Here is a 12827-nt window from a genome sequence, read left to right as displayed (position 1 = left end):
TTTCACTAATACTTAGTGATGTTGAATATCTTTTCATGTACCTGTTGGCCATCTGTAAATCTTTTCTGGAGAAATGTCTCTTCATATCCTCTGTCCATTTTTTTTGTTGTTGAGGAAGATTAGCCCTGAGCTAACTACTGCCAATCTTCCTCTTTTTTTTCTTTTGCTGAGGAAGACTGGACCTGAGCTAACATCCATGCCCATCTTCCTCTATTTTATATGTGGAGTGCCTACCACAGCATGGCTTTTGCCAAGCAGTACCATGTCCACACCCAGGATCCAAACCGGCAAACCCCGGGCCACCAAGAAGTAGAACATGCGAACTTAACCACTGTGCCACCGGGCCGGGGCCCCTCTGTCCGTTTTTTGATCAGATTGGTTTTTTTGTTGAGATGTATGAGTTATTTATTTTGCAAATTAATCCCTTGTCAGATGTATGATTTGCAAATATTATCTCCCAGTTGGTGGGTTGTCTTTTCATTTGGTTAATGGTTTCCTTTGGCTTTCAGAAGCTTTTTAATCTGAAGTAGTCCCATTTGTTTATTTTTCTTATGTCTCCCTTGCCTGAGCAAACATGGTATTCGAGAAGACACCGTTAAGACCAGTGTCAAAGAGTGTACTGCCTATATTTCCTTCTAGGGGTTGTATGGTTTCAGATCTTATATTCAACTCTTTAATCCATTTCGAGTTAATTTTTGTATACGGTATGAGATAATAGTCTACTTTCATTCTTTTGCATGTGACTGTCCAATTTTCCCAACATCATTTATTTAAGAGACTTTCCTTTCTCTGTTGTATGTTCCTGGATCCTTTGTTGAAGATTAACTGTCCATAGATGTGTAGTTTTATTTCTGGGCTTTCAGTTCTGTTCCATTGATCTGTGTGTCTCTGTCTCTGCCAGTACCATCCTGTTTTGATTACTATATCTTTGTAGTATGTTTTGAAGTCAGAGATTGAAATACCTCCAGTTTTGTTCTTTTTTCAGGATTGTTTTTTCTATTGGGGGTCTTTTGTTGTTCCACATAAATTTTATGATTGTTTATTATATTTCCATGAAGAATGTCATTAGGATTCTGATTGAGATTGCATTGAATCTGTAGATTGCTTTAAGTAAGATGGACGTTTGAACTATGTTTATTGTTCCAATCCATGACCATGGAATATCTTTCCATTTGTTTGTGTCTTCTTTGATTTCTTTCAATAATGTCTTATACTTTTCAGTGTATAGATCTTTCACCTCCTTGGTTAAATTTATTCCTAGATATTTTATTCTTTTTGTTGTGACTAAAACGGGATTGTATTCTTGAGTTCTCTTTCTGCTAGTTCATTATTAGCGTATAGAAATGCAACTGATTTTTGTAAGTTGATTTTATACCCTGCCACTTTGCTGTAGTTGCTGATTATTTCTAATAGTTTTCTGATGGATTCTTTAGAATTTTCTATATATGGAATCATGTAATCTGCAAACAGTGGTAGTTTTACCTCTTCTTTTCCAGTTTGGATCCCTTTTCTTTCTTTTTCTTGCCTAATTCCCGTGGCCAAAACTTCCAGCTCTATGTTGAATGAGAGTGGCAAGAGTGAGCACACTTTTCTTGTTCCTGTTCTCGGAGGAATGGCTTTCAGTTTTTCACCATTAAGTGTGATGTTGGCTGTGGATTTGTCATATATGGCCTTTATTATGTTGAGGTACTTTCCTTCTACACCCATTTTATCAAAAATGGATGTTGGATCTTGTCAAATGCTTTCTCTGCATCTATTGAGATGATCATGTGGTTTTTATTTATTCCTCATTTTGTTTGTATATTGTAACACATTGATTGATTTTTGGGTACTGAATCATCCCTGCATTTCTGGAATAAATCCCAGTTGATCATGGTTTATGATGCTTTTAATGTATTGCTGTATTCTATTTGCTACTATTTTGTTGAAGAGTTTTGCATCTACTCATCAGTGATATTGGCCTGTAAATTTCCTTTTTTGTGTTGTCTTTTTCTGGTTTTGCTATCAAGGTAATGTTGGCCTCATAAAATGAGTTAGGGAGCATCTTGTCCTCTTCAATTTTTCAAAATAGTTTGAGAAGGATAGGTATTAAATTTTCTTTGAATGTTTGGTAGAACTCAGCAGAGAAGCCATCTGGTCCTGCACATTTGTTTTTTGGGAGGTTTTTTATTACGGTTTCAATCTCTTTACTTGTGATTGGTCTATTCAGATTCTCAGTATCTTCTTGATTAAGTTTTGGGAGGTTATATGATTCTAAGAATTTACCCATTTCTTCTAGGTTATCCAATTTTTTGGCATATAGCCCTTCATAGTATTCTTATAATCCTTTGTATTTCTGTGGTATCCATTGTAATTTCTCCTCTTTCGTTTCTAATTTTATTTATTTGAGTCTTCTCTCTTTTTTTCTTAATGAGTCTGGCTAAGGGTTTGTCAATTTTGTTTATCTTCTCAAAGAACCAGCTCTTAGTTTCATTGATCCTTTCTATTGCTTTTTTAGTCTCTATTTCGTTTATTTCCACTCTGATTTTTATTATTTTCCTCCTTCTACTGACTTTGGGCTTTGTTTGTTTTTCTTTTTCTAGTTCCTTTAAGTGTAGTTTAAGATTACTTATTTGGGATTTTTATTGTTTGTTGAGATGGGCCTGTTTTGTTAGAAGTTTCCCTCTTCGTACCACTGTGCCTGCATCTCATAATAGCTGATATGTTGTGTTTTCATTTACATTTGTCTCCAGATGTTTTTTGATTTCTCCATTCATCCAATGGTTGTTCAGTAGCATGTTGTTTAGTCTCCACATATTTGTGATTTTCCCAGGATTTTCTTGTAGTTGATTTCTAGTTTCATAGCATTGTGGTTGGAAAAGATGCTTGATAAGATTTCAGTCTTCTTAAATTATTGAGGCTTGCCTTGTTTCCCAACATATGGCCTACCTTTGAGAATGTTCCATGTGCACTTGAGAAGAATGTATATTCTGCTGTTTTGGGATGGAATATTCTCTATATATCTATTAGGTCCATCTGGTCTAGTGTTTCATTTAAGGCCATTATTTTCTTGACTTTCTGTCTGGGTGATCTATCCCTTGACATAAGTGGGGTGTTGAGGTCCCCTGCTATTATTGTGTTGCTGCCAATTTATCCTTTTAAGTCTGTTAATAACTGCTTTAAATACTTTGGTGCTCTTGTGTTAGGTGCATATATATGTTGATAAGTATTATGACTTCTTGGTAGAATGTCACTTTTATCACTATATAATGCCCATCTTTGTTTTTCATTTTCTTTTTTATCTTGAAGTCTGCTTTGTCTGATACAAATACGGCTGCATCCACTTTCTTTTGCTGGGCATTTGCTTAGGGTATCTACTTCAATCCCTTCACTCTGAGCCTATGTTTGTCTTTAGAGCTGAGATGTGTTTCCTGGAGGCAGCATATTGCTGATTTTTGTTTTATAATCCATCCAGCCACTCTGTGTCTTTTGATTGCAGAATTCAGTCTATATACTTTTAGAGTGATTATTGGTATACAAGGAATTAATACTACCATCCTATCTGTTGTTTTCCGGTTGTTCTATATTTCCATTGTTTCTTTTCCCTTGTATTTCTTTTTTGTTTTTTTTAAAGATTGACACTGGAGCTAACAATTGCTGCCAGTCTCGTTTTTTTTTTTATTCTTCTCCCCTAAGGCCCCCAGTACATAGTTGTACATTCTACATGTGAGTGCCTCTGGTTGTGCTATGTGGGATGCCACTTCAACATGGCCTGATGAGTGGTGCCATGTCTGTGCCCAGGATCCTAGTTGGCAAAACCCTGGGCCACTGAAGCAGAGCATACAAACTTAACCACTCAGACATAGTGCCAGCCCCTTCCCTTGTATTTCTGACTGCCATTTCAGTTTGGTGGTTTTCTCAGTTTTCTCTTTGTGTATGACAGTGACTGTGCTCTGATTTTTTGTTTTGTGGTTACCATGAGGTTTGTGTAAAAGATCTCATAGACAAGGTAGTCTATTTTCTGATAGCCTCTTATCTCCATTAGCTAAACAGACTCCATCGTTTTCTTCTTCTCCTTCTATATTTTTGTTGTCACAAATTATTCTTTTTTGTGTTGTGAGTTTGTGACTAAACTGAAGTGTTTGTAGTTATCTGTGATGCTTTCTTTCCCTTTATCTTTTATGTAATAATTGTTTGCTAACCTATTCTGATAGAGAGCTGGAATTTTCTGATTCTGTCTGTATATTTGTCTCCTTGCTCAAAGCTTTGTAAACCTTTGCTTTTTTCTTTCAGGCAGGAGGGCTCCCTTCATCATTTCTTGTAAGTCAGGTCTGATGGCAATGAGTTCCCTTGGCTTTTATCTATCTGGCAAAGTTTCTATTTCTTTCTCATATCTGAAGGATAATTTCACTGGATGGAGTATTCTTGGCTGATAGTTTTTTGCCTTTCGGTATTTTGAATATATCATTCAATTCTCTCCTAGCCTGTAAGATTTCTGCTGAGAAAACTGCTGAAAGGCTGATGGGGGTTCCTTTGTAGATGGTTTTCTTCTTTCTTTCTGCCCTTGATATTTTTTCTTTGTCGTTGACTTTTGATAGTTTTAATATTATATGCCTTGTAAAAGGTCTTCTTACATTGATGTAATTAGGAGTTCTGTTTACTTTATGTCCTTGTACATCCAGTTATTTCCCCAGGTTTGAGAAGTTCTCAGCTATTATTACCTTGAACAAGCTATCTGCTCTATTCTTCCTCCCTTCTCCCTCCGGAATGCCTATAATCCTTATGTTATTTTTCCTAATAGAGTCGAGCATTTCTTCAGTTTTTAAAAATCTTAGTTCTGTCTCCTCCTCCACCTGAAGCATTTTTAGATTTCTATCTTTGAGGTTACTAATTCTCTCCCCCGTAAGGTTTGCTCTATTTTTTATACTTTCTACATTATTTTTTTATTTCATTAATTTTGTTCTTCATAGCCAGAATTTCTTCTTGGTTTTTCTGAAGGAGCTTCAGTCTCTTTGGTGCAGTATTCTTTCTGTTCATTAATTTTATTCCTGAGCTCATTGAACTGTCTTTCTGAGTTTTCTTGTAACTCATTGAGTTTCTTTATGACAAGTATGTAGAACTCTCTGATTGTAACCTTCTGTGACTTCAGGGTTTTTTCCTGGAGATTTGTCATTTTCCTTCTGTTCAGCAGTGCTACTGTAGTTCTTCACAGTGTTTGGTGAATTGATCTTCTGCCGGCACTTTTGTGTCAGTAATCACATTTTCTTATTTGGGTACAACTTTGGTTACCTTGGTCTGGTCACTTGTGTCATGTGTTCCTCCACTGGGTCTCCATAGGTTTGAATGCTGCTGTCCTGTGCACCACCCGTGCTGCTCTTCCTGGGTCATCTTGGGGTGCTGGTTGCACCACTGCCAGGAATGCTGACTTCATGGGTGTCACTGTCACTGGTGGGGATGTGGGGACCCAGGGACCTGTGTATACAGCCCCTGTTGCTGGTGGAGCTGGTGTCGAAGTTGCCACGACTGAGGTCTGGGTCCCCAGTTCTGCTATGGTTCCTATTGCTTCTGATCACAAAGTCCGCCTGCCACTTCTGGGGGATGTAGCAGAGGCTACTTTTTCTGTTCCCTCCCTATTTGCCTGTAATTTTGCTGGTCAGGCCACTCTTAGTTTGCATGGACTGTGTGCAGCCACTTGGGTGGGGCACCTTCATGCAGTCTAAGAGACTGAGCCACCACCACTTGGTGGGGAGCATTTGCATGGGCAGAACAGTTGCAACACAGTGGGTGCTCCCACAGGCTGGGCTCTGCAAGTGTCCGTGCATGGGCTGGCCTAACCCCACCTCTACTCACAGCCACACTGGCCTCTGTGTGAGGACCCACAACCTGGATTGCTGCCACCGAGGAGCGGGAGGGGGCCACTGCCTTAGTTCCACTACTTCCAGCGAGTCCAGCCCACCCACCTTCAGATGTATAGCTGCATGGATCTCTTAGCATACTATTGTGCTGTGTAGGGAATCCTCTGTTGGTTAACGGATGTCTGTTTAGGTGTAACTCATAGGGGAGAGACAAAGGGAACAACTCACTCCACCATGGTGCTGACATCACTCCAATATATCCTCATTTTTTGAGAACTTCTTTATTTTCTGGCAAAATAAGAAGCTCCAGGTTTATCTTCTGCTTTCCCTGTCCTAGTCCTCAAATCAAGCTTTCTACAAGAAATGTGAATCCCATTATCTAGCTTTAGTTGCTTCTACATCTTAAAAAAGCAAGATCTTTTAATCACCTTCCCACTGCTGGTGTGTCCTCCTCTGAGATCCTCTCAACAGACATAGCTATATGCCTATAAATGTGAACTCAAAATGATAGCTCCAATTCAAGTAAAATACCACAGGGTACATGTAGGCGTTTCTCCTTCCATATTTGTAACTCTTATCTCCAATAATGAGAAAGCTTTTCCTCCTACCTGCAAAATATTTACCTACTTGCTCAAGCTTAGAACACAAAAATTAGTTTGAGAATTTTTAACCCATACCACTGTGTAAAGCAGACTTACCAACCTTTTAATATTTGTTTTCCATCTTTTTCCTACTGACGTATGGCAAAATGCATAATCTTAAGTGCACAATTTGATGAATTTTGAAAAAAGCATGTGCCTGTGTAGCCCTTACTCCTATAAAGACATGAGACATTTCCATCACCTAGAAAGTTCCCTAATACCCCTTTCCAGTCAATCATCCTCACTTCTTCCAGAAGTGACCACTAGTCAGCCTCTTGGGTGGGAAGTCAAAAAGAGATTTATAGTTTTGACCACACCTATTGAATAGACATATATTAATGATGAAATTACCTGTAAAGAGGCCTCTTAACAATCTTCCATTCTTTAATTTTCTCATCAGAGAAGACCAAATGCATCATATGAATTACTTCATTCCTTATTGAAACAATTACTTAAAACAGATGTTAACATTCTTGAAATGGGAGGGCCTAGTGGTGTAGGGAATAAGTTCGCATGTTCTGCTTTGGTGGCCCAGGGTTCACTGGTTTGCATCCCAGGTACAGACCTACAAAACCATTTGTCAAGCCATGCAGTGGCAGGTGTCCCACATATAAAGTAGAGGAAGATGGGCATGGATGTTAGCTCAGGGCCAGTCTTCCTCCGCAAAAAGAGGAGGATTGGTGGTGGATGCTGGCTCAAGGCTAATCTTATTCAAAAAAAGATAGTGCTAATAGAATAATGTCAAGAAAATGGGGTTGCATAATATTGGCCAAGGGAGACCTAAAGAATGCATAATTTTAAGGAGGAGATGCAAGTTGGGAAACTCATAAAAGCCTATGGGAAATGTATAAATATGAAAAGTCCTAGTGATGCAATCAGAGAATTTTAACTGTCACAAAGGTGTCTAGTAGCTTAAATTTGAAATACCTTAGAAAAGGAACCAAAATCTATGCTGTAACCAAACACCGTTAAATCACTAATCTGATTTTGAACTCTCTGCTGGCCTAAGAAAATGCTCCTCTTCTTTTAGATCTGTAAAAATTACTATAATCTTGAAAAAATATTATAGTGTTTTTGTAACCTGGAGAGAATATATTAATTATTAATCTAATCTCCTAAAGTGATAAGAATAGGTAAATAAATAGATAAAGAAATGAGTTAAACATATGATGTTTATTTTCTAGAGTAGGGTTAAGTGGAAATAAAAGAATTTTTTAAGTATTATATTTGGTATGTTCTTTATCTTAGTCCATTTTAAAGTGTTAGGGGCATTCAGAAGAGTTTAAATTTAAAATTTCAATTACAGTACCAATTAATTAAATAATATTATTTTATAATCAATACTTACTGGTTTAAAAAGTTGGTTTTCAAGTTATTATTAGCTATATCAGTTAAATTAATTTAGCACTAAATAAAGTATAAATAGTGGTGTGTATTTCTTACCATACCCCAAAACATATCACACATGAAATCGTCTATTTCAAGAATATTTTTTAGAGGTATGCTTTTATTTTTTGCTAAGGAAGGTTGGCCCTGAGCTAGCTTCTGTTGCCAATCATCCTCTTTTTTTCTTCTTCCCAAAGCCCCACCACACAGTTGTATATCTTAATTGTAAGTCCTTCTAATTTTCCTATGTGGGATGCCACCACAGCATGTTTGTTGAGCAGTGTGTAGGTCTGCCCCCATTAACATGATTTTTAATAACATATTCCTTATATAATCATTACTGATTGATGAGCAGTGTATAGGTCCATGCCCAGTATCTGAACCAGTGAACCCCAGGCCATCGAAGTGGAGCACGTGAACTTAACAACTCGGCCACAGGGCCGGCCCCTAGTTCATCATCTTGAATCATATTATTTAACCTTCTTTTTCCTTAATTGTTTTTATGTAACTGCTTGAGCTGATGGGGCTTGATATGCAACTACCCTCTCTTTACCTCACTATTATGTGCGAACACTGGTGGTGCTCAGTCTTTCTATCTCCTGGATTGCTTCCTGTTTTTCATACATTCACTCAATCAAATGATATTGAGCACTTACCTGTGCCAAGCATTGTTTTAAGTTTTAGGGACGATAGTGCTCTGCAGACCAACAAAATCCTTGCCATAAGAAAGCTTACATTACAGGTTAGGGCAGAAAAGAGAAATATCAAGCAGTCCGGCTCTTGCTTTTGACCAGGAAGAGACTGGTAGAGGAAGGTAGGAATAAGATTGGAGGTGTAGGCAGGACAAGATCATAAGACCTAGAGCAGACTCAGTAGGCCGTGGTAAATGAGATGTGAGACCATTTGGAAGGCTGAAGAGTGACATTATCTAATCAGGCTTCTGTGTGGAGATGAGACTGCTGAAAGGAGCAAGAGTGGAATCAGGGGGACCGGTTAGAAAGAGACAGTAATGGCCCTATGATCGTGGCTGAGGAAGCCAGACAAATGGCTGCATCTCATTAGTAAGTTCAAATGATTAGGGTCATCTGAATTTACTAATGATCACAGACAGATAAGGAGTAAGGAAAAGAGAAGAATCAAGGGTTTGGGTTTGAGCAACAGGGTGAGTGTTGATATTTATTGAGATGAGGAAAATGGGAAGAGAGAGGATTGGAAAGGGAATGAGAATTCTGATTTTTATATATTAAATTTAGGTCTTCCTACTAGAATCCAAGTGGTATTTATTGTCCAGTTGGCATGTCGGCATGTGATCCTATAATTCAGAGGAGAAATCAAGAATTGAAATAACAATTTGGAAGTTTTCTGCATATGGTTGGTATTTAAAGTCATGGCATTAGATAAGATCATCTATGGAATTAGTGTAAATGGAGAAAAGAAGAAGGTGGAAGGCAGAACTCTGGAGTATTCTAAACATTTAGATTTTGAAAAGAAGAAAAGAGCTGAAGGCAAAAAATACTGAGGAAAAGCAGAGAGTAAAAATAAAAGGAAAATCACAAGTGCCTGGAGATCCCTGGAAGTCAAGTGAAGAAAGGAGCTCAGAGGTGATTCCTTAAGTTTCTGGAAATAATCCACCAGGTCAAACAATGCTGAGGATTCTTTCACTCACTCCTGGTTCCCCGTACTTCTCTTTCTTACACTTAAACAAATAAGTGCATACTCAAATTTTAAAAACAGATTTCTACTTAAGAAATAAAAATACTCAGATGCATAAAAGTCTTGCCCTTACTCATGAAAAGAATAATAATTGAACATATCCTGCTGTCCACCCTTCTTTTATGATACAACTACCTTTTACATGCTTTAATTTTCTCTTTTGAGTTTTATTATGGACTCACGGCCCTTCATTAACAATTTACTTTATTACCTAAAATAGCTATTATGAGTATTATATTATGTTCAAATTGTTAAAACTGCCCAGTGTTATCTCATTTAATCTAGCTCCTTTGTTATTTTTAAATCACCCCTGATATTCTTGAAAACTTTCTTACTTTCTGACAATGACACTGTATTTCAGAGACATCCTAATTTTTACTTGCCTTAAAAATTGGAATTGGCTATCCCCCAGGAATCCTTTTTCCATTTAGTAGAGAATATTAGTAAAGACCAAAAGCACTATGCTCGGGGAAGACATTGAGGTGGGAAGTGGGCAAACTTGACTAAAGAGCCACTTTGGATTATAGTAGAACAGAAAAAGATATTTCAACTTACAGTTATGGGTTTCCCATTGATTATTTTTTTCTTTTAGCATATTGTGCTGCTCTATCCTAATTATCCTGCCATATTTACTTTCTACCACAATAAAAATCCTACTTACAAATGGACACCCTCACGCTCTGAGTACTGAAATTATTTCCACACCAGCACATAGCAACATAGAAAGGCATAGTCTTAGTTCATCCCACCCAGAGCAGCATCTGCGGGGCACCTACTGTGTTCCAAGACGTATGCTAGTCTTTGAGGTTACAGAGTCAGGAATACATGTCATTCTATTCCCTCCCAACTTGTGCCTTTCTTTCCCTTGCCACTGAGAAAACCATTTTACTTGGACACAGCAGGCATAAGTGAAATGCAGCATAAAGTCAGTCAACTTTCCCTACCTAAATGTGCCTTGTTTCTGCCACCTTTGAACTTTGCTGGATTGGAGCCTGCCTATCCAATGGAGTTATTTCCTTTTCCCATCCACATCTCTCTTCTGTCCTGTAGTTTTTCTTGTTTTCTTAGAATGTAGATGCTCTGAGACAAGAAATTTTTAAAATATCTCTCCATCTCTCCATCTGCAATTGTTTCTCTAAAGGCTTTCTTCTCCCGTTTCTTGACCTCGGCTGAGTGGAAAAGCTAGGAGGATTTCTGTATTGCTCGATATCACAACAGTGATTACAAGGTACAGGTTCTTGGATCCCACTCCAAACTTCCAAACTAGAATCTCCAGAGGTGGAAATTAGGAATTGAATTTTTGTCACCTTCCTCGGGTGATTCATAAAATTTTAGTACCATTGGCTAAAACTCCTGTATTCTCAAGTCATTTTCCTCCAAGGGAAGGATGTAGTCACTCCAGTGGTGCTTGTGTTGGTGTTGGGCTTGTGCTGGGCAAGTTCATAGACACAGAAAGTTTTGCAGACTGGGACTTGAGAAATAAATGCAAACGATACATGTTGGAGGGATATTTCTTTCTTATAGTGCTACTTATAGGTGCAGGAGAAATAAAAATATTTTCCATGTAGGACAATAACAATTTTTAAACTCATTAAGAATGTGTCAGATCAACATTTCTGTAAGCTGTATTTAATTAGACCAATAGCTTGTAGCACTCATGTTTAATCTTCACAGTTCATGGTTCACGTATTGTTTTTCTACTCAAAACTTTAAGATAATGAGAGAAAACGGTGACTACTAAACTTTGTGCTCCCGATAAGCTCTCTCATATCAGTAATTATTTTTATAGTTCTCACATAGGGTACAGTATGTACACATATCTCTCTGAACTTCCATGTGATTTTTTCTGAAGATAAAATATGTAAAAAGCATTTAAAGAGACAATCCTGTCATTTTTGATAATTAACTGCTCTATTAACTTCAAAGTGGAATCTGTATAATGCGCTCATACTCTCTTTGAGCAAAAATGTTAATAGTTATTTAAATGTTATATCATTAATATTTATATAGATAATTTAAATACTGATGATATAAATCTTAATATAATATGTTGGTTATATAAATACTATAATTATAATGCAAACTATATTATATATAAATAAATATAATTAAATGCAAAGTAGGAAGCATATGGTGTAGCAATGGTAAGATTCATTTATTTGTGAATATTGAGTAAATATATGAGTTAAATGTTGAGTGAAGAACATACAAGTCTTTAAAATGTGTGATTTCCTGTTACCTGTCAGTCCTAACAGGTATGCTAATCAAGTGACAACCACAACTGATTGAGCTTTAGGAAACATACTTAAACACAGGCCAGAGAAAGAATTTCAGAGATAGGACACCAGGGAAGAGATTCACTCTATCCCCTCTCTTTGAGTAGGCCAAGGTGGGCAAGGGAGTCCCAAGGTACAGTGGGAATTTCAGAATGCCTGAAATTACCAGTGTGTCCAGCGTGGCCAAAGTACAGACTCCTCTGACTTGGAGAAGAGAAAGTGAAAAGGCCTCTTGACAAGCAAACAGGGCCTCTGCAGCACCATAATGCCCTCCTGGCTCAGCATCTGGGCACTAAAGGAGCTGCCACCAAACACAGGAGACATCTTCCACTACTTGAGTCCAGATACCCAATGGCAGGCATGTCTCTCCCTCCTGTTCCCCCAACCCTCCCCTCATGTTCTCAACCCCTCCCACAGAACCCTGCCCATAGCTACAGGAGGCACCCCAGTATGCTAGTGCAATCGCAGTCTCTAAAGTCAGACAGTCCCCATTCAAGTCTCTATCTACCATTTAAACTATTGGCACCCAGTTTGCTCTAATTGTAAAAATCCGCAGCATTGTGGAAAGGATGAAATGAGATGATGCGGTCAAAGTACCTGGCACTACACTTGGCACCGAGTAGGTTCTCCATAAATGGGAATTATTCTATTGCTATAAAGCACTTAAGGAACTTTCCTCAGATTTTAATGTAGTGTGGTTATCAGTGGATGCTTACTGGATGCTTGGGCATTCATTGGCTTTATTGATGACTGTTACATGATCAAAGATGGTCCTTTGGGAAATATGACAAAGTGATGAATAGAAAGATAAAAAAGATAGACAGATGGACTTGAAATAACTCTATCCCCATTATATATTTGTAAGTGACTTTGATTTTAACATGTAAAATACTGTGTTAAACTAGGCATTTGCAACTATTAAGAATTAAGTCATTTGCTGTTATAATTGAAGTTATTTAATTTTGACTTCATCGCGG

The 12827-nt window shown here is 37.7% G+C and overlaps 1 protein-coding gene across 2 annotated transcripts in view; it reads left to right on the top strand.

Moving 5' to 3' along the window:
* Positions 1-12827, top strand: part of TMPRSS15 (transmembrane serine protease 15) — a 128790-nt gene that overhangs the window by 103288 nt on the left and 12675 nt on the right. The gene's annotated exons all lie outside the window — the stretch shown is intronic.

Source organism: Equus przewalskii, chromosome 27 (genome assembly GCF_037783145.1).
Source record: "Equus przewalskii isolate Varuska chromosome 27, EquPr2, whole genome shotgun sequence".
Taxonomy (NCBI): Eukaryota; Metazoa; Chordata; class Mammalia; order Perissodactyla; family Equidae; genus Equus; species Equus przewalskii.
This window is presented reverse-complemented; position numbering and strand designations above follow the sequence as displayed.